Here is a 25,701-nt window from a genome sequence, read left to right as displayed (position 1 = left end):
AGGACAGTGAGGTTGTGGAATGCACTGCCGGGTGATGTTGTGATGGCTGATTCAGTTAATGCCTTTAAAGGGCATGTAAAGTCTAAAATAGAATAAGGCTAGAAATGCTGTATTTTGTATACTAAATATAAACATGAACTTACTTCACAACAAGCCTAATCAAACAAATAATTTATGCTTTCATAAACAAAGCTGCTTGAGTTCTGCATGGCTGGGAAGTAAGGCGGGGGCTCCCCCTGCTGTTCATAAGTATAATTGTTTCCCTGCTCAGCAGTTAGGGACCATCTGACAATTCCTATCCACAGCAGTAAATGAAGAGAGAATTTCACTGCATACAGTCAGGTTTCTTATAAAAATGGTACACATTTTTTATTAAAGTATAGCGGAGATAGGTTTCTTTTTCATTAAAGAAAGTAAAAATTGGATTTTATTTTTTTACCTTTACATGCCCTATAAGAATGGCTTGGATGATTTTTTTGGACAGACAGAATATCAAAGGCTATTGTGATACTAAATTCTATAGTTAGTATAGATATGGGTATATAGAATTTATGTGAAAGTAGGGAGGTGTGTGTGTATAGATGCTGTGTTTTTATTTGGAGGGATTGAACTTGATGGACTTTGTCTTTTTTCAACCCAATTTAACTATGTAACTATGTGGTCTCTCTGATTTGGAACTCTCAGCCTTGTTACCATTATGACCCTTCTGGGATTTTTTTTTAATGCACAAGAATATCCTGCACCCATATAATAATGACAAAGAGTACAACAGTAACTAATGTATACAATATTAGTATTCATAGGCATTTGATATTCCTACCCAATATAAATAAACCAACACGGGGAGTAAAATTACAACAATAATAATAATAATCATAATACTCATAATAATATCAATATCACAGTCCATACTCTGTGGTGCTTACATTTTGCAGCCTACGTATAATGTAGCGCTTGCAATTTCCATTAACAATGGAGAATACCTGAGTGGTCATTCCAGACGGAACAAGAAAGAGGAAAGTGGCTTTGGGTATAGGAACAAGGTTTCTGTAATGTTTCTATGTACATGGCATCCTAGGGCAAAGTGGCTGTGATAGAGATGGGAAGGGGTAAGAGCCAGGGTTGGGGAGATGTCTCCAGCTCTCAGTAGGGAGTGGGAATTGTATGTTCTTCATTTATACGAAGACAGATAACTTAACTTGATCTATGAAACAGAGGCTTTAAATTTCTATACCATTGTGATTTGTTTGAACATTTGAATTGTGGATTGATTTGAATTTCTGGGCAAACATGTTTTATGAAAGCTGAGAGTGCAATGAGGAGGAACTGAGGAATATTTAAGGATATAAGTTACAAATTAGCAGATGCAGACAAAGTTGCCACCTTAGGCTCCAGATTTTCAGTTTCCAATGCTGAGACCACTGCCTTTTTTAACTGCCATGTTCCTATTACTTGTGAAACATTAGCACTTAGGAAAAAGTAGCATATGATAGCCCTGATTATTGGCAGCTGAAAACCAGAGAATCAGTTAAGACATGATCAAAGCAAACTGTGCAGAAAAAGGCAAAGAACCAAGATTTGGGGCTATAAATTGGTCTATAAAATGTTCATTGAGGATTGAACACAGATGCTGTTTGGTAATGGGTCATGAATCATGAATTCTAAATGCAAAATGTCTATAACGAGTTAATATGTTGGAGTTTTGGGGACATAGTAGGAGAGAAAACTTTTTTTGCCATGCAGGGCTGCAAAGCAGGTTTCCTTACTGGTCTCCATCTGTGATAGAAATAGATTCATATAGGACTAAATACAAATGTATTTGTTAAGGTGAATTCAAGTCAGACATACAGCTGCATTGGCTTCTAGGCTGTATCCTATCCAGTAACGTAACTAGAGGGGAGCTCCCCTGGCACGGGACGTGTCCCCGGCCCCCTCCGTACGCCAGGAAACACTGAAGAAGTCAATGGAACGCGAGCTGCCAGGGGGCCCTGAGGGGGTGCGGGCCCTGGCCCAATCGCACCCCGTACTCCCCCGGTAGTTACACCAATGATCCTATCCTTGTGTGGGTAAGGTTATATATAGGTATACAACACACCCACTGTTGCCAAAATGATGCCCTTGGTGCAGATATGGACAGCAAATCTGTGATACCCAGTAGAAAGCTTGCTGTATTCTTATATAGGGTGTAATGAGAGAAGTTTTTGTTGAGCTTTTTATTTATACAATGGTGGCTCAGGGTAATACTTTGATAGCAATGTCTTGTATAAGGCAGCCTTGTAGGATAAAACACTCAAACCCAATATCATGTATAATACAGCTTTGTAAGAAAGGAACTATTGTACTCAATTACTCAATGACCTAATATGAACTTCTTTTACTTCCTAATTTGTTTATGACTTCTGAAAGAACTCATAGATTCTTCGTCATTATAGGCGGGGGCAAAATATGTACTCAAATGCTAATAAATGATAAGATAAGATCTCTGCTTCAAATGTTCTTTTTGGAAGACTGGACAGCTCCTTATTAGCGCATGGAAAGCAAGATTGTTGTTGACCAAGTGGTTTGGTACATGAGCTCATTGTTTTTGAGCGTATAAACTAGGGGTCTTCATTTTTTTGGCTGAGATCTCTGCAGTGGAGTAAACGCATGTGATTCCGGCTTGAGATCTCTCTGCCGACTGAAATGGGATCTCTCAGTCCCTTGGTGCAGATGATGATGCTGACTCAAACCGTGATGTAATCTTGATTATGTTACTGATTGTATTGCTGATTCAGAAGGTGTCTTGATTATGTTACTAATCTTATTGGAAAAAAGTGAGCTAAGTTGGGTCTGTGAATTATTTCCAAAAGAACCTTGAGCAAAACATAGGGTTTTAACATTTGTTCTTCCCAGCTTGACATGTTCAATGATAGTGTTCCACTGTCAACAACAATAAGATGCTTTGACTTGATTTTGCCCCTTTATGAATCGCAGGGGGGCATATAGAATATGTTTAAGTCTATTAGGTGTGTGAGGCTTGGACTCCTTTCACACTGTCTAGTTTGGAGAAATGGATGACCCTTGGACATAGCTGTGGGCCTATGTGATGTAGTTGGAGATATTCATTATGACAATCTCCTTTATACACTGGTTTTATTAATATACTAGTTGTTCCTTGGGGACTGAATGGCCTTCTTTTCCTCAAGGCTCAGGTTATAATTTTGTTTCCTCTCCTATTCCTATCCCTATACTGTACCTTCTATATATTGATTGATATATTGATCCAGATAGAGGCTTGCAGAAATACACGGTACAGCAGCTTCTCTTGCATGCCAAACAAACAAAAAAAAGGATTATATAGAGGTATAGTATCCCTTAATATACCCATGAGCCAGTGTAAAGTATAACTTAATCTAAGATACCCTGCTTGCTCAGAATATATTGCTTTCTCTATGCAGCAATTGAGAATATATTTTCTATAGTGTTTCCCAGATAGCAAAGAATAAACTCTAGTGAGCCATCTATTAAGGCTTTCTCAATATAATGGGTGAGAACACAGTTTAGGGAAAAATAAGTGGATAAGATAAGGTCATGCTTTACAGAGGCTGAAAACACTGCAGATGGTTATGCGCTGGATATTATACGTTACATTCAGGCCTCCTGTAATTTCTCTCGCTCCATTCGCTGTTCCGGCAAAACAGCCACACATTTCCTAGTGGAGGCACAATTTAGCGTAGTGGGCATGTCCTCGGAATAAAAGGGTGATTTCTCTCCATGTACGTATCATGGCAGATGAAGAGGAGTGTAAATTTGGAAGCAATAACAATCCCTGGAATGCACTGTGGGAGTATTTTAAGGGAAATGCTTCAGTCCTTGATTGCCGGGCTAAGAGTGGATAAAGTGTTCTAAAAATGAGACATTATAAAGAAAAACACTTGAACAGCTGTAAGGTCACTGGATATAGCAATTTCGTTGTGACTTTTTGAATTTATACACAAGTCATAAGAAAGTAAAACAAAAAAACACCAAAACGTCAGCATATAAGAACATCTTATTCAACTTTATCATTTTTATCTTATCTATTGTAAATGCAACATCAGATAAGATATTAATGTGATTTAAAATGATCCACTGTCCCTTTGACACGGAAAGGTTATACAGGTATAATAAAAATGAAAAATTGCATTAACCTGAACACAGCTAATGTGGCTGCTGTATCACTCCTGCAGTAGCGCAGCCCTATGCAACTAAAGACTATAGATTTTATTTATAGTTTTCTCTTCTGTCTTCACTCATCATTCATTTTGTGCATTATTTAAATTCAGCTCTGTTCACCACCACCACAGTAGCCTCCAATAGCATGTTGAGCATGTTGAAAAAGATAGACACCAATACCTTGTCTGCTGCAAATGGGGGGGTTCCCAATATTTATTTCATGGTGTGCATCACAATTATTAAAAAAAATAATTTTAACCATTTGTGTCCATCTTGTTAAAATCCATAAGTGTTATACAAAATTTTACAATACGAGAGAATATATCATGATCAGTTTTCTTTCATCTTTGCCATTATAAATTCATTCATGTGAGTATCTATCATGCATCAAATTCCACCTGTAATAAATATCAATATAAAATACAATCGATAAAAATCATGAGCATGACCTATGCTGTTGACATAAAAATATGTCATTAGCCATTGCTCCTGACCTTATCCATAGTTCAGATATACAGAGCAGTACTTATATGAAAGGAAGACTATAAAAGACTTGTGGTATCAGTATAGATAGCACTATTTAGAAAGTTATTGCAGTGGGGATAACGGAGGGGATAATTCCTCTAGGAAGGGTCTGTGGCTGTGGGATAGCAGGTATAGTAGGGAGAGACATTGCCTATAGTAACAGTGGGATAATAGTCTCTGGGAAGGGAGTGTGGCTGTGGGATAGCAGGTATAGTAGGGAGAGATGGTGCCTATAGTAACAGTGGGATAATAGTCTCTGGGAAGAGAGTGTGACTGTGGGATAGTAGGTATAGTAGGGAGAGTTGGTGCCTATAGTAACAGTGGGATAATAGTCTCTGGAAGGGACTGCGGCTGTGGGATAGCAGGTATAGTAGTGAGAGATGGTGCCTATAGTAACAGTGGGATAATAGTCTCTGGGAAGAGAGTGTGGCTGTTGGATAGTAGGTATAGTAGGGAGAGATGGCGCTTATCGTAGCAGTGGGATAATAGTGTCTGGGAGAGAGACTGTGGCTGTGGGATAGCAGGTATAGTAGGGAGAGATGGTGTCTATAGTAACAGTGGGATCAGGGGTGCTTCGCCAATGAGGCAAGTTGAGGCTGTCGCCTCAGGCGGCAGTGCCCCACTAGGTACCAGGGGCAGCAAAAATGCTGCTCCTGGTACTTTAAGAGCAAATTTCCGGGGGAGGGGGGGCAGCAGCAACTGCTGCTGCCTCAGGTGGCGGAGAGGCCAGGATCGCCCCTGAGTGGGATACTAGTCTCTGGGAAGAGAGTGTGGCTGTTGGATAGTAGGTATAGTAGGCAGAGATGGTGCCTATAGTAGCAGTGGGATAATAGTCTCTGGGAAGGGACTGTGGCTGTGGGATAGCAGGTATAGTAGGGAGAGATGGTGCCTATAGTAACAGTGGGATAATAGTCTCTGGGAAGGGAGTGTGGCTGTGGGATAGCAGGTATACTAGGGAGAGATGGTGCCTATAGTAACAGTGGGATAATAGTCTCTGGGAAGGGAGTGTGACTGTGGGATAGCAGGTATAGTAGGGAGAGATGGTGCCAATAGTAACAGTGGGATAATAGTCTCTGGGAAGGGAGTGTGACTGTGGGATAGCAGGTATAGTAGGGAGAGATGGTGCCAATAGTAACAGTGGGATAATAGTCTCTGGGAAGGGACTGTGGCTGTGGGATAGCAGGTATAGTAGGGAGAGATGGTGCCTATAGTAACAGTGGGATAATAGTCTCTGGGAAGGGAGTGTGACGGTGGGATAGCAGGTATAGTAGGGAGAGATGGTGTCTATAGTAACAGTGGGATAATAGTCTCTGGGAAGGGAGTGTGACTGTGGGATAGCAGGTATAGTATCGAGAGATGGTGCCTATAGTAACAGTGGGATAATAGTCTCTGGGAAGAGAGTGTGACGGTGGGATAGCAGGTATAGTAGGGAGCGATGGTGTCTATAGTAACAGTGGGATAATAGTCTCTGGGAAGGGAGTGTGACTGTGGGATAGCAGGTTTAGTAGGGAGAGATGGTGCCTATAGTAACAGTGGGATAATAGTCTCTGGGAAGGGAGTGTGACTGTGGGATATCAGGTATAGTAGGGAGAGATGGTGCCTATAAAAGCAGTGGGGGTAATAAAAGCTAATATGAGGGGAAAATAAGATGAAAGATGACAACTGCTTCAAATGAGAAAGTGAGACCTGCATAAGACTAGAAAAGACAGGCAAGGGGTTAAAAAAAAGTAAGTATGGGAGAGCAGAGGAGGGGGAGAAACACATTAAGGAAAGACAAAAAGTAGAGATTACTGAACAATAATAAAGTGAGCTGAAATAAACCACAGGTAGTTGTAAAAAAAATGATATATATATATTTATGGCTGCAGGCTTGTGCCAGGTCTTTTGGGTAACTAACCATGCTTTACTTTAAATCACAGACCAAAATACATTTTTTGCATATGTGCATTCTTTTATTAAATTCCCTCCATAGAGCATCCCTCTCTCCTGCATTTTCTATGCCACTATTTAGACAACCAGCCTTTTAGGTAATTGCTTGATTTACAGTGAGGCCAGAAATGAAATTTACTGCAGAGGCCAAATTCATTTGAATTCCTTAATACACAGAGAAAAGTTAATGCCTGAGAATTGGAACAATATCCATTGTACTATTACAGACAAGGAGTTAGAAGCTTGTACTAGACAGGATTGTAAATTACTCACACAAAGGCCTTGCTTAAGGTAATTCTGCTGGAAAAAAGATAACCGGGTCCATTTCAGACCTTCTTGTTTATGTCAAGTGAAATGAATCCTGACGTAATTAATGGAAGGGGGTTATTACTTGTCACGGGAAATTCACATATTGCAATAAACCTGCTTAAAGGGAGAGTGTCAACTAAAGAGTATGAAAATGAATCCGAATGTAATTAATGCAAGGAGGGTTGCTTAATAGTCCAGGGGATTTTACCTCTAATTTACCTCTAATGAGAATGCTTTAAGGCAGAGTGCTAAAGAAATATATGTGGGTGTGTGCGACTATCTATACCAAATAAAAGGACATAACACTGATATACCTGTACAGTTTTTTCCCTAATTCTATGTAGAATAAAGTAAAGAATATAAAAGAATATAAAATATGTCTATACATGTCTGTTTGAAGTCAACTGCCGTTCTTGAGCAATGTATGAGGCTGACACTTTTTTCCCTTTAAAATGTGCCACATAGAGAATTTGCTGTGTGGTGCACTTATATACAGTATGCAGTTGCTTACTGGTAACAGTTTTGTTACATATTTACAATAAAGATGTGGTCCTTTGGTTCCCAACCTGGTGGTTTGTCTTCTTATTGGTTTATGGGGAAAATGATTGGTCTATTAATGTTTTATAAAGCCTGCACATTGATAATGCCCTATAGTCTTGGTCTATTTTTCTGCATTTTTTCTTCTGGCACAGCCCAATGGTAAAGCCCTGCGCTGAACCATTTTTTGAAACCTGGACTCTACCTTGGCCGCAACGTGCAACCTGTATTTTTACCTTTTTAGTCCTGCTACCAGATCCACAACTGCCTTATCCGCAACCTTATCTGACCTGCTGACCACCAAGAAACAGGGAGTGCTGTTACTGTAAAACTGTTAGCAATATGTTTTAGAAACGTGCTAGAAAGCCTTACTTTAATAATTCTTTATGTTAAATGTCTTGGAAACATTTCTTTCTGGCTCCGATGCTAAATTCAGGGGACACACACCCCAGAACTACTTTGGATCTGGAGCTTCCATACCTTTAAATCTTACTGTCCTAAAATATAACAAACAAAAAGAAAGGGATATAAATACAATAAACACAGGTATATATTAAAAACAAGCACTTGTATGTTAGATTATTCATAAACACTTTCTCATATAAACAACATAGGGGTATATTCCCTGTTCAGACCGTTCAGCGATAAAGTGCCCAATGTGCGAATCCAGCGCATCTCTAATTTCTTAAGCGTTTGATGTCTACCACCACCTCGCATAAGTGGTTCTACATTATTAATAACCTGATATTGCAACTGTGAAATTGTATGTTTCTTTTCATGAAAATGTGCAGGTATAGGTATAATGTATATCCGATTTGTGCTGTTTGATCCTCTCTTTTACCTTCTGTGTTGTTTTACCTACATAAGCTAAGCCACAAGGGCACTTAATCAGGTACAGCAAATATCTGGAATCACAAGTGTAGTATCAGAATATTTTTACCTTTGAGAGGATGTGTAAAGAAATTTCCTTTTGTGATGTTATTACAATACGTGCAAGATAAACAAGATAAAGGGAATGTCCCCTTTTGAGGGGTTCCCAAAAACGGTTGTTTCTGTTTCTTTTGTGAACCTATGTCAGCCCTTGCTAGAAGATCCTTTACATTTTTATTTCATTTAAAGGAGAAGGAAAGGTAATTTTTATTACCTATTTTAAACTGTTACCTGACCGTAGCAGACTTTTTTTTTTTTTAACAAATCCTCGCTAGAATGTTTGTGTTGGAAAAAATGCAGGAAAAATGTTTTTTTTTGTGTTGGAAAAACTTTGATTCCTTCCAACTGACTCATTTTGTATTCTTGGAATATGACCCCAATGGACACAAATTTAAGGCAGAGGTACATTGTACTTTTAAATGCCCATGTTAAACAACTTTATAATCACATTTGTTTTAAACCATTAGGTGGGGGTGCAATAAGGTTGTGACCACAAAATCCATACAGACACAGGGGTCCTTTGTCCATTTTGTGCATTAAGCTACTTAAAAAAATGCCATATACATGTCATAAAATGTCCATATACATATATATATTTAATATGTACAACTCCACAAACAGAGTCTTTGACCTGGGTGCTAAGTGACAAATATGTAAAGCAAAAACTGGCACAGTCAGGGTTTGTGTATTATGCAAAAAACGAGAATTTATTTAACATTTCCGACCTAAACCAGGTTTGCTGTTCCTGATGAAGGTCCCGGTTTAGGACTGAAACGTTGAATAAACTCTCCTTTTTTGCATAATATACAAACCCTGAGTGTGATAGTTTTTACTTTTTGCTCTCTCTCTCTCTCTCTCTCTCTCTCTCTCTCTCTCTCTCTCTCTATATAGATATATATATATATATATATATATATATATATATATATATATTAATGTATTAATGTGATCCTGGTTCATACAAACCATACAAACATACTATATTGTTCAGTTTTTTTTTTTTTTAAGAAATGAATTCATTATAACGCGGCGTCTTCTCTTAAATGATATCTGCATTTGCCCCTTGTCTTTCCAGATAGGGAATAGAAAACCAAGCAGAAAAGCAATGACTACATTATGTTGCAGTAGTATCCCTCATTAGAGGTTGTTGTTGGTAACCTTACACCAGGACAATCTAGTTATTTTTGCAATGTAGATAATTAAATGTGATATCTCGGATGCTTCTGAATCTCAGTGTCTGGGTCTTTGTCTTAATTTTCCTGTTTTTAGAATTTGTCCTCTGGCTTTTAATAAGGAAATAAAGGTTATGCTTTCATTTATTATGCCCACTGTTACTAGGATACCCTGCCTCGGGATTTCAAAGTGCAGCAATATGGCAGACTGTGTTTCTCTTTCCTGTTTTCCAGTCCTGTTTGTCTCATTATATTATTTGTTAATTGGTAGCATTGAAGGGTTTTTTTTTTTACTATGCTTCTTATTTAATTATAATTAATTAATTATATGTTTCAAACAGGTTGATGTGAGATTGGATGTGCTCTGCCTTCTGTTGTAAGAAAAACAACAAATAATAAGAAGACGTCTGAGAAACCATCTACCCTAGTAAATAATAGGCATAGTTGACAATATTTGACACTTATACCATACATGAATCCAACTGTGCCAAGAGGGTGCATTATTTAGCACAAGTGCCCAATAGCTAAAGTATTTTTTGACGCCTGCGGCGAAACACGGAATTCGTGCCTGGCAAATTTATTCGCCATCACTACTGCTCATAGCTGCTTCTGTATATGTCAATCAAAGGCTTAGATATACATTTGTGTTAGTACAGGTTCTACTAAAACAGTACGGGGCACATTTACTAAGGGTCAAATATCAAGGGTTAATTAACCCTCGAATTCGACACTCGAGGTAAAATCCTTCGACTTCAATATCGAAGTCGAAGGATTTACCGCAAATCCTACGCTTGTTTGATCGAAGGAAAAATCGATCGATCGAACTATTAAATCCTTTGAATCGAATGATTCAAAGGATTTTAATCCATCGACCGAAAGATTTTCCTCCGATCAGAAAAAGCTTAGAAAACTTATGGGGAAGGTCCCCATAGGCTAACATTGTAGCTCAGTAGGTTTAAAGTGGCAAAGTATGTAGTCAAAGTTTTTTTAAAGAGACAGTACTTCGCCTATCGAATAGTCGAATAGTCAAACGTTTTTTAGTTTGAATCGTTCGAATCAAAGTCAAAGTCGTAGTCGAAGGTCGAAGAAACCCGTTACCCAGAAAGCTCCGAATTACAGAAAGTACATCTCCCATAGACTCCATTTTATTCAAATGATCCAAATTTTTCAAAATGATTTCCTTTTTCTCTGTAATAATAAAACAGTACCTTGTACTTGATCGTAAATAAGATATAATTAAATACTTATTATAAGCAGAACCAGCCTATTGGGTTATTTAATCTTTACACTATTTTCTAGTAGACTAAAGGTATGAAGATCCAAATTATGGAAAGATCCGTAATCCAGAAAGCCCGAGCATTCTGTATAATAGGTCCCATACCTGTACTAAATTATGGAAAGGCCATCTCTTATAGACTCCATTTTATTCAAATAATCCAAGTTTTGAAAACTGATTTCCTTTTTCTCTGTTATAATAAAACAGTAACTTGTACTTGATCCCAACTAAGATATAATTAATTCTTCTTGGAAGCAAAACAAGCCTATTGGGTTTATTTAATGTTTACATGATTTTCTAGTAGACTTAAGGTATGAAGATCCACATTATGGAAAGACCTGTTATCCAGAAAACTCAGGTCCTGAGCATTCTGGATAACAAGTCCCATACCATAGTATCAAGTACAGATGGAGCATACTTTGTTGTTATATTTCACATAATTTATGTTACTAATAAGAAGTGTGCCATACATAGACCCCCCTCCCTCCTCCCATCAGCCTAGCTGCTACCCCGGGCAAATGCCCCTAACTCTTTACTTAACCCTCTGTGCCGATTCTGTCCAGTGGAGTTCACGGTCACCATCTTCAGCCACTTTGGTAATTTTCAGAATGAGACAGAAATTTGGTCCAACTGCACATGCACCGATACGCCGTTCTCAATCCGAAGATTAACGAAGACCAGGGCGTGAAGGGAACAGGAGTACTGGAAAAAGGCAAAAAACTGGAACAAGGAACCAGAGGAGGAACTCATAGTAAAACAACACTAAGGACCTCCAGTGGCACAACAGATAAGTGCATCGGTAGTTCTGCCCAGAGTTTGAAACTCAGCAAGTCCTGAAAAATTTCAGTTTTTCAGTTTTTATACATGTGAGATCTCATCTCAGATATGGCTCCTATAATCTTGAAACAGAAAGCCAAGACACTTACCTATCATTTAGCTTTGCTTTGGACAATGCCTTGCTTGTGCCTCTTGAATCCCTTAAAACAATCAAAAGAACTTGGACAATTCCAACTTTGAAGGTCCTTGAGAAGCCCAACAATACATAGGACAGCACAGAAAGTCAACTCATAATTCTGCCTGTCATAGATTTTGTTCTGAATCTTATTGGACCTTATTATAAAGTCCTTCTTTTCATTATCCAACACCTAGCTAATGAGTTTTAAATAAGAGGTCATGTGGCAAGGCAACCACTTCAAGTGGACTCGTTATAGATGACAGTCGAGTAGGGAAACACTCCCTCTTTGGTTGTCAGTCCACATCTCCTAACAAATATATCAAAGGCAAATTGTGTTTCAGCTCCTAGGGCAGGCATCTAGCTGAGCCCTTAATGATTATATTTTGCAGCAAATTAAACACTTCATGAGTTGTTAACACACTCTGCTTCATTGTATCCTTTATGGAAACAGTTGTTTAAAAGATAAAACATTAAACTTACAGCTACCAGAACTTCTACTATGAAGAAGTGATGCCAGATAAACAGTTTGCAAGAAAATAAGATGGCCAACACTCAAAACATTAAATGCTTATTGAATGAGGGTCTTGATCTTGATCTCAGTTACAATACAGGACACATAGGAAAGATTAATTTTCATGTCAGCTTTAGGACAAGTACAGGGTTGTGAGGTGACTTTTAAATACAGTAGATGTGGAAAATGAAACATCATGTTAAGGTAGCCATACACAGCTGCCAATTTGGCCCCTTCAGATCAATTTGGCAGTTTGTCTGCCCTTGTATGGGCAGGGCCGGAACTAGGGGTAAGCAGAGGAGGCACCTGCCTAGGGTACAATGATGCGGTTGTGCTGCAAATTTAACTTCATGAATTTTTAATTATTATTGGTAAATGAACCCTAGAGAGTTCAGTGGGTGAGTATATAATGTGTACATTGAAAATCATTTTCTGTGTGTTGTTTTAGATGGGTAAAAGCTCCAGACAGATTTCCCTTCACCTGTGTTGTAGCTCATCTCTTAACCGTTCCATTGGATTTGAATGAAATCATCTTTTAACTCCATATAACTGACAGAACCAGATAAATGCAGATTTTTATCTCATCTTATTGTAGTGGCTTCCAATTCAATCCATAAACCTGGATTTATTTATTTAGAGATCAGTGAGCCCTAACCCTCTCTGTAATAAATAATGTGGCACAGCATGTATTGTTTGTTTCCCGGTATATATATAAATATATATATATTTCAATAAAACCTCCACTATTTTTTGACTACTCAAGTATTGTATATTTTCCTTGGAGTGCTGTCGCCCATTGCATTTTTTAAATATATATATATATATATATATATATATATATATATATATATATATATATATATATATATATATATATATATATATATATATATACTCATAATGTAGATCTATGCAACAGTAACAAACTCCATCAATTCCAATTGTACTGTGGATAAAGAGAAATGAGCAATCTGCGGATGAATATGTACTGGTCAATGATTCAGCTTCACCCCTACAGGTTTCACAACTGTCTCCCATCCACATGGATCTCACATATTTACGTTTACTTCAAAGGGGCAAAAAATAATGCCACATTGGTCAATTAAAAAATAGAGTAGGGGTGATGTAGTTTAGGGCATTTCTTAAGGAATTCTCATGTGATTCACCAGGGAATTCTTGGGGGTACCATGTTTTTAGATGCTATGCTTTCTGCCATTAGATAATCACTAGATTAGATCACTAGATCCACTTATGAGATGCATAGCCTTCTTCCTGAAGACTTGTTTTAAGAGCTCCAGACCTGAAGCAATTACCTTAAAGTAGAACTAAACCCTAAAAATGAATATGGTTAAAAATGCAATATTTTACATACTGATCTTATTGCACCAGCCTAAATTTTACACTTGATTTTACATTTTACACTTGATTCTTGTAAGGCAGGAGTTGTTTGACTTTTTCTTTAAAGACTCCATTTGGGAACCAGCACCTCTCCCCCCCCCTTAACTAATGTCAAGGTTATAAATACAAACTAAAATCAGTGTGCAAGAAATTACTAGGGGGGGGTATTTAGTCCGAATTTATCTCAATATTCTCTACTACAAACTCCGATCAAATCCACTCAGGTTTTTGACGCTTATTTATTATTACATTTTCTCGAAAATTTGCTTTGCAGGAAAAACACTGATTTTCACGATTTTTTATCTGATTTTCATGTTTTTTACCTGATTTTTTTACCCGAAAACTCCGATTTTTGGCTGAAAACTTCAGGGTATTGCACGAAACCCAGCGCACATCAAAAAATCATTGGGACTTCTCCCATTGACTTATATGCAACCTTGACAGGTCTGATATGCCTCTGGGTTATAAAATCTGAAAAATTCATAATTCACGATTTTATAAAAAAAACAATCACACATTTTTCATGATTTCCTTTCAGAGTTTAGTAAATAACCCCCCTAATTATCTATAATGCAGTTTGAATCATGGTGGTGATGTTGGTGATCCCTTATTCCAAGGATATCCAAGAATATCTGGGAGAACAAAGGACTAATAACTACAAAACTTACACAAAAATAAAATAGGCTTGTGGCAGAACAAAATTGCATTCTTTTAAATTTTGAAGTGTAACAGATGGTGTCCTAAACTCAGAACTAACTCCAAGGTCCTGGTCTGGGCTCACTCTTCTTCCTATAGCAGCAGCATTTGGCTTTGGGAGGCGCCCTCCTCTTCTCATATGCTGCTAGGACTTAATGTGAGAGTACCAGGGAGAGAGCTCTGGGTGAGCAAAGGAACCAAATGTATAAGGAAGGGACAGGGAAGCTGAAAGCGTAGACAGGGAACAAGCCAGGTCAACCAATAGATAATGCAATACCAAATCAGGGAGCGGGTGTGTAGTCAAGATCACAGGCCAGGGTTCGGGAACATAGTCAGTAAACAGGCAATGGTCAGGATGGAAAGCAAGCTTGGAATGGTGAGGGACAGACACAGTCAATAACAGACTCAGGAACTATGAAGAAAAAACCTTGACGTTGGGCAATGTGAAAAGGAATATTTGCATTTCACACCAAGTGTGATGACGTCAGACACACCTCAAAACAAGGAAGCTGTGAAACTGCGCGTCAAACTTGGATTGGCGCTGGACGAGTGAGGAAGCATCAAGCATCCCCATCTGGAGTGAGGCAGCCACCCTTGCTGGCCTCCTAGACCACCAGGTATTCTCATAGTAAGGATGGGAACCCCAGCTACTACTCCTGGCCTTCCAAGGGTACCCTGAACCACTGCTTCAAGACAACTACAAGAAAGCTCAAGGAAGACACAAGCAACATTGTGGTAATGAGTCTCAGTGGAATCGGAAATAGATAAAATGTAATAAAAAAAATAATACATAAAAAAATGATGTATTAGTCAAGGGGATACATTCACCTATTAATATTTTCAATAAAATCAGTGAATAAAGAAAAGCAATATATAGTGAGCCCTTAAAGGCATCAAATGTACCAATGTTCATGTAATGTTCATGTTTATGTACCATGAATTTAGTTTGGAGACTCTGATCTTAGCAGCTCTAGCCATTTAATTGTAAACTCATGTGGCTATGTGTGCCAGATGCTTCAATGAATTCTGCTGCATCTCTAGCACATTACACATGTTAAAGTCATAGGTGAAAAAGTATAGCCTTAAATTGACTTATCAGTAAGTAGCCACACGTGGATAATACCCCAGCAGAGTTGGAATAGTGATCTATTACTGGCAACTAGTGATGGGCGAAATTTATTCGCCAGGCGCAAAGTAGTAGCAAATTCCCGCGATTCACCGCCAGCGAATAAATTTGTGAAACCACCATGGACGCCGGTGCAGTTTTGCGAATTTCACGGGAAATTCGCACAATTTTATCTGCAAAAAGCCCCAAATACACCCATCACTACTGGCAACAGAAGAAGATGTGAACATGTCAAATCCCTGACCTCATGCAAATTTCTATGTGCTGTTTGCTAGCTTGGGGGAAAGAATAGTGGTTAAGACAGCAACCTGAGAAACGAGCCAGAATGCATTAAAAAAAAAAAAAAAGCAAAATAAAATCTGCAGCCATTGCACTCATTGAAACAACGACCCTCTCCCCCACCTTCCCCAGCCAGGGTCTATGAATTCTTAAGAAGCTTGTAATCGAGCAGATTAAAAAAAACATAATTAGGAAAAGATAAGAAAGTGATGAACTACGTATCGTTGCTGTGCCAAATCTGCACCACAATGCACAAAATGCAGAGTTAGAGAGTAAATCCATCCTCAGTTAATGACCATTGAGATGACTGGAAGGTACATCTTCAGCCTGGAATTGATTTCAAACAGGAGAAAAATAGTCCTGTTATCAATCACTAAGCTGCAAAGTACTTTTATTCTGCAGAAATACATTGGGCTAAAACTTTATACAGTGTCAGATCCATCAGTGTGTACTGAGAAGGATGAGCCATAATTACATCCATAATTATCATGAATTTCCCAAATGTTCCAGAACATTAGGGGGCACATACACCAAGCTCGGGTGAATGAATAAAGGGAAAAAAAGCTCGAATTTCGAGTAGTTTTTTGACCTCCTCGACTATTGAAATTCGCCTGAGTAGAATGATTCGAATAGATCGAGAGCAAAAACGCTGCGACTATTCGCCATTCGATAGTCAAAGTACTGGATCGAGCGCAAAAACGATGCAACTATTCACCCATTCGATAGTCGAAGTACTGTCTCTTTTAAAAATACTTTGACTGCCTACTTCGCCACCTAAAACCTACCGAATTGCTTTAAAAGCCTATGGGAAAATCCCATAGGCTTGTTTTCCAAGTTTTTGATCAAATAAAAAGGCATTCGATCGAATGAAAATCCTTCAAGCGGATATTCGATCGTGCGCCTATTTACCTGGTGAATATTCGCCAATTCGACTATTCGCCAACGCGTAAATGCGCCCGAATTGCCTATTCGATTCTATTTCCCAGTCGAATTTCGAGGGATTTAACCCCTCGAAATTCGACCCTTGATACATCTGCCCCTAGATGTAGAGGGGAGATTTTCATCTTATCAAGGTCTTGAGGGGGTACCAGCGTACTTTAGACCCTGGAAGATTCCATAAAACCTCTACTTCAGCTACCGAATTTAACAACATTTAAAGACATTTTTACAACTGCAAGGAGAAAAAGCATATTCATTTATAATGTATGCCTTTTGTAAGTCAGTAACACCTTTGTACAACCTACATACAAATAATGTTATATTCAATTATAGACAAAGAGACAGTCATCTTATCTATATTTAAAGGGCACCCTAAACCAACATTTTATTTAGTGAATGTACCATTAACCACTTTGCATTATAAGAGTTGAATACATTCATGAGTAATGTGTGATGTATGCAGAGCAGACTGAGGAAAAAAAAAGATCAAGGTTAAAATTTTACTTTTATAATTCTTTGTCAGTTTGGATTGTTTATTGACATTTTAAATTCTTGTAAAATTTCAATGCGAGTCCTTGAGGTTTGGAGCTTGTGTAGCCTTGACAAGTTAATTCACTTTTGTGTCCTTTGTTGTTGTGTCACAACAAAATGAGTTGGTTTTGTTTATCGAGAAGGTTTAAACGTTGGTAAGATTTTAATAGTTCTGCTTATGTGAGGAGAAACAAAATGGGTCAAATTCGCCCATCCCTATTCAAGTTCTTTTTAGCTGTCCGATGTTGGGTTAGCCGCAGCCACATTTTGTTAAAACATATCTAGAACAGCATTTTTCTCCCAAATCTCATCTTAACTGACCTGCAAACTGGGATTTCAAGTGTATTAAAAAGAACACTCCCAACTAACTTTCAAGCTATGCTATCATGTCTATCTCGAAGAGCAAATACCCCCAATTGACCTTCAGGTTGGGAATTTCATGTCATCTAGAAGAAAAAATCTCCCCCAAATGACACTCACTGACATTCAGTTCTCCCTCAAATAGAAAAATGGAAGTGTGTGCTGCCACAAGGAAAAATATTCAATATAGATGGTACCACTCTAAATACAAAAAAATATTATGGTTAAGTAAATAGCAAGGAGATTCACTGACAGTTCACCTCAGTCCCAAGGTGCAAAATCCAAGACACTAAATCCAAAAGGAAGAGTGTGAGGATCTCCAATAATCAAGAACAAATTATGTTAAAAAAAGTAGAAAATTTATTAGGACATAAAACCTAACGCGTTTCGTGCCTAATGGGGCACTTACTCATAGGCTCCCTCAAATACCCTAACTAACATTTAAGCAGAGCTTTCAGGTGTGTATCTATGAGAGCAAATCTCATTCTCCCACAAACATCACCCTAACTGGTATTCAAGCTGGTGTTTCAGATGAATATAGAATAACAACAAATGGGCATTCTGCCCCAACCCTAAATAACCTGGTTGGAATGTCAGGTATATCTAGAAAAACACATAGGCATTCTCCCCCCAAGGTCACCCTAACTGCTCTTCAGGTTGGATTTCAGGTGTATATAGAAGGCCAAACAGGCATTCTCCCCCAAATGTCACCCTAACTGATCTTTAAGTTGAGTTTCAGGTATATTAAAACAGGTATTTTCCCCAAAATGTCACCCTAACTGACATTCAGGTTGGATTTCAGGTACAGGTATCTGTAAACCTGTTATCCAGAAAGCTCCAAATTATGGAAAGGTTGTGTCCCATAGACTCCATTTAATCCAAATAATCCAAATTTTACTTTTTCGCTGCAATAATAAAATAGCACCTTGTACTTGATCCCAACTAAGATATAATTAATCCTTATTGGAAGCAAAACCAGCCTATTGGGTTTATTTAATGTTTACATGATTTTCTAGTAGATTTAGGGCTTGAAGATCGAAATTACAGAAATATCTGTTATTTGGAAAACCCCAATTCACGAACATTCTAGATAACAGGTCTCCCCCAAACCTCACTTACTAATCTTCAAGTTCAATTTCAGATATATCTAGAAGACCAAATAGGCATTCTTCCCAAAATGTCACCCTTAGTGACTTCAGGTTGGATTTCAGGTGTATCTAAAAGAATAAACAGACATTCTTGCCCAAATATAAGCCTTATTGATCTTGAGGTTGGAGTTCAGATGTGTCAAGAAAAACAAATAGGCATTCTTCTCTATTCCCTCCCAACTCCCACAATGAGCTTTCAAATGTATGTAGAATTACAAATAGATATTCTCTTCAAATATCCCACTAACCTACATTTAAGATGGGCTTTAAAATGAATTTAGAACACGGTCTATAAACCTGGGAAGAGTTGAAGGCACCTACTAGAGGACGTTTACTACTCTATCCTTAGTCTCTCTGGGTTAATGGGCACTAAGCCATTTGGCGTCGAGTCTAACCTCAGTTCTGTTTACTTCAACTCCTATGTCTTGTTGTATTTGATTCTTCTTTGTTGATAATATATTTTGATTTTATTATTTCTACATCCATGGCTCACAATTCGCAATTGCAGACTTCTCTGTCTTCGGCTACAGGGTATGTTATACGTGTATGAAAGGCCACTGCCAATTTTGAATGTGAACTGCAATATATCCCTGATACTTTTATCTTGTCTGTAAATGTAATTTTGCTACTCTTTACAAAATAAATAAAAATTTAAGTTACAAAAAAAAATAAATAAAATGAATTTAGAAGTGCACAAGTACATTCTCCCCAAAACGTACCCATACTTGTATTCAGGCTGAACCCTCTTTGCTGCTGCTCCAAGGCCTCATAGTCATAGCCACATATTTATAGCCTTATGGTATAGTTTTGATATATCTAGATCACAAGTAAAAGAAATGCTTTTCCAGCAATCTATACACAAGTAGTGATGGGCGAATTTATTCGGCAGGCGCGAATTTGCGGCGAATTCCCACCGCAAATAAATTAGCAAAACCGCCTTGAAAATTCTCCGGCGTAAAAAAATGGATGCCAGCGCATTTTTCACCGGCGTCAAAAACGAGACGCCGGCGCCATTTCGCCAATTTTTCTCCGTAATTTTCCGGCGAAGCGAAACGCTCTAAATTCGCCCATCACTATGCACAAGTGATTGTTGAAAAGAACGTTTTGGTTACTTAAACTGGGAAACACAGCACTTTGGCCATCTTCGTCTGAAAGATATCAATATGTTTTTTGCTGTGAAACTATTACAGTAATTACAGCGCAGGCACTCTCTTGCCAGCGGCTCTCTGTAGGGAAGCAAAACACAAAAGTATTAATTATATGCCTTAATAAATGAGTTATGCCAAACAAAAAAGGAACAGATTTAAAAGCAGTCTGGTATTTCATATTTGCAAAAATATTAATTGAAACAGCAGTAATGCTGGCAATAATTTTCATTTTTAAATACAGACAACTACAAAGAAGCTTTGTGTGAGTAAAAAATACAGTATTTTAGAAAGCAAATCAACCAGCTGTGATGTAAACAGTCTATAAGCTTGTGTGAAAATGATGCTGGAACATGTAAAAGTACACAATATCTTTCTTATTTCCTCCTTTGTATATGACTACTGCAAATAGAGATAAGGGACCCATTATCCAGAAGCCTGTTATCCAGAAAGCTCCAAATTAAGGGAAGGAATCTCACAAGAGTCTATTTTATCCAAATAATCCAAAATCTGAAAACACTAAGGGGCAAATTTACTTATGGTCGAATATCGAGGGTTAATTAACCCTCGATATTCGACTGTCGAAGTTAAATCCTTCGACTTCGAATATTGAAGTCGAAGGATTTAGCGCTATTCGTTCGATTTTAATCGAGAAAGCATTTCTCTCCTAAAGTGCAGGCACAAGTCACATGACTTGGGGCAGCTGGGAAATTGACAATATGTCTAGCCCCATGTCAGATTTCAAAATTGAATATAAAAAAATCTGTCTGCTCTTTTGAGAAATGGATTTCAGTGCAGAATTCTGCTGGAGCAGCACTATTAACTGATTCATTTTGAAAAACACACTCTTGCCACCCAAGAATGACAGCTCTGTGTTTTCTCCACAGGCAGAAGAAATATTTGTAAGCCCTGATCAGCACAACTATTTTCGGCTGAAATCTGCCCCATGTGAGCTCTGACAGGTGAATGTAGTTCCAGTGAATGTTCATGAACACCTTGCTGTTTTCTCCAGTCTGACATTAGCCTAAGGAGTGCTGCTAATTGGTCAACCACAATGGCTTTCTTAGCTCTCCTAAAGGTAATGTCACACAGTAATATTTGTCATCCACAGTTAAATCTGCGCTACCACAGGAGACAAACCTCATGAAAATGACTTTCCATTGAATAATATTATGGTTGTTGTAAAATATGTACTTGTGGCCATCCAGCTTAATTATGGAAAATATATTTGCAGCAATTGTAATGTTATCCAATGACAAGTAATGTTCGGCAGATTTGTCGCCTGCAGTAGCACAGATTACAATTTGATTCAAATAAGATATTATTTATTCAAAGTTAAATCTTAAAATACATATGTACAGACAACTATAGGGCGTGCATCTATGTATTTTAAAATGTAACATAGTATGTTAGGTTGAAAAAAGACACATGTCCATCAAGTTCAACCTTCTTAGTCTATATATATATAACCTGCCTAACTGCTAGTTGATCCAAAGGCAGACAAAAAAACTCTGTTTGAAGCCTCTCCAATTTGCCTCAGAGAGGGAAACTTCCTTCCTGACTCCAAAATCGGACTAGTCCCTGGATCAACTTGTACTATGAGCTATCTTCCATAACCCTGTATTCCCTCACTTGCTAAAAAGCCATCCAACCCCTTCTTAAAGTTATCTAATGTATCAGCCTGTACCACTGATTCAGGGAGAGAATTCCACATCTTCACAGCTCTCACTGTAAAAAACCCCTTCTGAATATTTATACAGAACCTGCTTTCTTCTAATCGGAATGGGTGCACACATGTCAGCTGGAAAGACCTACTGGTAAATAAAGCATTAGAGAGATTATTATATGATCCCCTTATATATTTATACACAGTCATCATATCACCCCTTAAGCACCTCTTCTCCAGCGTGAACATCCCAAATTGTCCAGTCTTTCCTCATAGCTAAGATTTTCCATACCTTTTACCAGCTTTGTTGCCCTTCTCTGTACCCTCTCTAATTCAATAATGTAACTTTGAATAAAGGCTTTGTTTAATTTTCATTAATAAAAATTGTGATACAGAATAGTTTTTGATGCTTTTATTATTTAATTTTATTATTTAATTTTACCAAAAAAAAAGTTGTTGCCCTACAGCATGAAACAATGGTGTTATCAATAACACCATAAGCAAAAGGAAATTTCAAAGACATATTCTGTAGAAAGAGGAATTGAAATTGAGATATAGTGAGCATTTAACAAACAACTAGCACAGTCTGCAGTTGCCAAAGGATGTGGCTCACACTCAAGTCAATAGCACTCACACTCATTGGGGGTAGTGATGGGCGAATTTATTTGGCAGGCGCATATTTGCGGCAAATTTCGCTGGCGAAAATTCACCTGCGTCAAAGAAAGAAGGCCAAAAACGGATGCTGGCGTAAAAAAAATGGACGCCGGTGGCAAAAACGAGACGCCAGTGCCGTTTTGCGATTTTTTTCACGAAACAAAACGGCTCAAATTCGCCCATCACTAATTGGGGGTCATTTCTAAAGTTTGTGCAGTGCACATTTTTTCGCAAATGTTTGTATTGGCAGAACTATTTTTGGAGGATTCCATAAGAACAAGCAGTAGACAGAATAGCAAGAATTCCATAGGCACAGGCAGTACACTGACTTCTGTTCTGGAACAGGCAGGATAAATGTTTCTTGATCTGAGAAAGACTAAAGAGGTTGCATGGGAATTTGCAATCATTGCAAATGAGTCACACAAATGTTATATTACATTATGTTTCCCAATTTCATCTCTGGAATAGATCGCAGTTAAGAAGAGTCTTGCCAGGAATAAAACACAAGTAAATTATGATACTGCAGTGTTCCAACATATCTGATTAGCTCACAAATATTGCACATCAAACTGATATTCACTGTGTCATCACAATATATACAGTATAGTAGGTATGCATGGCTTTACGTGTACTATATACAGTATACAGTGCTTTATCTTGTCTGCTATCTTTAACTAACATTATGAGGTTGCCACAGGGAAAAATTAAACAAGAATGTGAATATGAGTATGGGTATGAAATTAGCACCTGAACAGAGAAGACAGAAGTCCATTGTTTATGGCCATCAGCAGCGAGAAGAATCTTGATAGAATGATTTCTAGAGCCTTTGAAGTCAACAATCTGAACTGGTTACTACGCCAATTCAGTAATCTTAAAAGACATCTTGAGGGTCAACTCTCATGTCAAAATAAAGATACTATCTGAGTTATGGTTCTTAATTTTGTCTTGAAATTGCCAAAGATGTTACAGTTGTTTCTTTAACAATTGTTGTGAGCAAGTATTGTCGTGGTATTGCCACCAACTTGAGGTTGGTTAAAGGGATCCTGTCCTCAGAAAACATGTTTTTTTCAAAACGCATCAGTTAATAGTGCTACTCCAGCAGAATTCTGCACTGAAATCCATTTCTCAAAAGAGCAGACAGATTTTTTTATATTCAATTTTGAAATCTGACATGGGGCTAGACATTTTGTCAATTTCCCAGCTGCCCCTGGTCATGTGACTTGTGCCTGCACTTTAGGAGAGAAATGCTTTCTGGCAGGCTGCTGTTTTTCCTTCTCAATGTAACTGAATGTGTCTCAGTGAGACATGGGTTTTTACTATTGAGTGTCATTCTTAGATCTACCAGGCAGTTGTTATCTTATGTTAGGGAGCTGTTATCTGGTTACCTTCCCATTGTTCTTTTGTTTGGCTGCTGGGGGGAAAGGGAGGGGGTGATATCACTCCAACTTGCAGTACAGCAGTAAAGAGTGATTGAAGTTTATCAGAGCACATGACTTGGGGCAGCTGGGAAATTGACAATATGTCTAGCCCCATGTCAGATTTCAAAATGGAATATAAAAAAATCTGTTTGCTCTTTTGAGAAATGGATTTCAGTGCAGAATTCTGCTGGAGCAGCACTATTAACTGATTCATTTTGAATTTTTTTTTTTTTTTCCCCATTACAGTATCCCTTTAAGCATGGAGTCATTCTACATCTAGCTGCCATCTTGAATTATCACAGGGACAATACAGTGGCAGATTAAGAAAAACTTAATTCTTATTCCTATGTAATTCAGCAAACACAAACAATGTGTGCCACAGTCACACTCTCAAGTCAAGAGCACTCACCCTCATTGGGGGTCATTTCTAAAGTTTTTGCAGTGCACATTTTTTCGCAAATGGTTGTATTGCCCATGTTTTTTCCTGAACGCTAAAATATTGCACTGCTGTGCCCATCTTTCCATTTTATTAAAATTCTCGTCGCGAAAAATATTTACACACACACACACCGCCGCTTCAGGACTTCAACTTCGGCTCCTTTGGTGACTTCTGGTCTTTTCGCGACCTGTGACTTTGGGTCTTTCCATGGCTTTGTTAGGGACTTCGGCTTTTTGGCAGTTCAGGACTTCGGAAAAGGCAGCACAGCTTCGTCACTGTCAAGAGGAGCCTGGCTATTTTGAAAAGTACAGCACAGCCAGGCCCCCTTTTAGGCCCGGGCCTGGTACAGGAGTACCCCCCTGATGGCGGCCCTGGGTAAGTTAAAAGGATTTGCTATATAACAAAACAATTTGGTGTGGATTCAGAAAGATTACAAGTAACTGATAAAATTGTTCTGCTCGGAATAAGGTGTACTAAAATGTAAAAGTGTATCTGAGATTTGTCATATGAAAGTGTTAGATCCATCCGAAATACACAGGAATGTTCCATCTATGACAACTACCTTAAAGGGAACCATATGGAGCTAGTGGTTCTGTTGCTTTCTGGAGTATGATGAATTACATATACTCCATCCACCATCCACTGACACAACTACAGTATCAACTACCATGGCATGTTTGCTTATCTCTGTCCTGTATTCAGCCGCTCGTGCTATGGCTCTAAAATTAAACAGCTATGAAGAAGTAAAAACCAAGACCTTTCTTTTCATCAAGGGCCTCCGTTTATTTGTTTTACAGTGAATTCAGAAGGAAAGATTTTAGTTTCCCATCTGTTGTGTTATCCTTTTGTATGAGCATAAATCTACGTTTTTAATGCATTCAGAGCTGGTTCTTTATTCGACCAAGGGATTCATTTATCAACAACCTTTATTCATGTAATGGAGATGATTGTGTTCTCTGAAAACCCTCTTCTCATACCTACAAATTGTTACTCTTGAGCTATTTTGTGATGGAATTATCCCTGTCTGATTTGCTTTAAAAGTTTCACTCCAAAGTGATACACAAATGTGATAACCACATTCTGGATAATCCGCCATCATGTAAATTGAAAAAATAACAGATGTCACCAAAGAGTTCACTGGACCCTAATAAAGTAGCTGTAGGCCATGTGCCATTGAACAGACCACTGAACTTCAATGGGACCTCTGTTAATTGAAGTTAATGCCTGATGATATAGAGAGATTGGTCTCAGACCATAACATGACATCAGACAATGTATTTATGGAAATCAATTCTACTAAAAAATTGTATGTGGCTTAGTGAACAGTGAAGGGTTCTGAAAAAAAACCATAAATTGGTTATCGGGGAATTTAAATTCTAGGAGAGGACAAGTGGCATGTTTTGTGTGCATGTGTATAAGTAGTGTTAACAAATGCTGCAATTCAACTATGGTGAAGATACAGAACAAGGATTAAAGGCAAATTAGAGTGAGTCTGAGGAACCAGAGGTGCACCATGCTGTTTCACTGCACAACACCATATGCTGGATTGCTTATGGCATTGACG

This window comes from Xenopus laevis, chromosome 3S, assembly GCF_017654675.1.
Source record: "Xenopus laevis strain J_2021 chromosome 3S, Xenopus_laevis_v10.1, whole genome shotgun sequence".
NCBI lineage: Eukaryota > Metazoa > Chordata > Amphibia > Anura > Pipidae > Xenopus > Xenopus laevis.
This window is presented reverse-complemented; position numbering follows the sequence as displayed.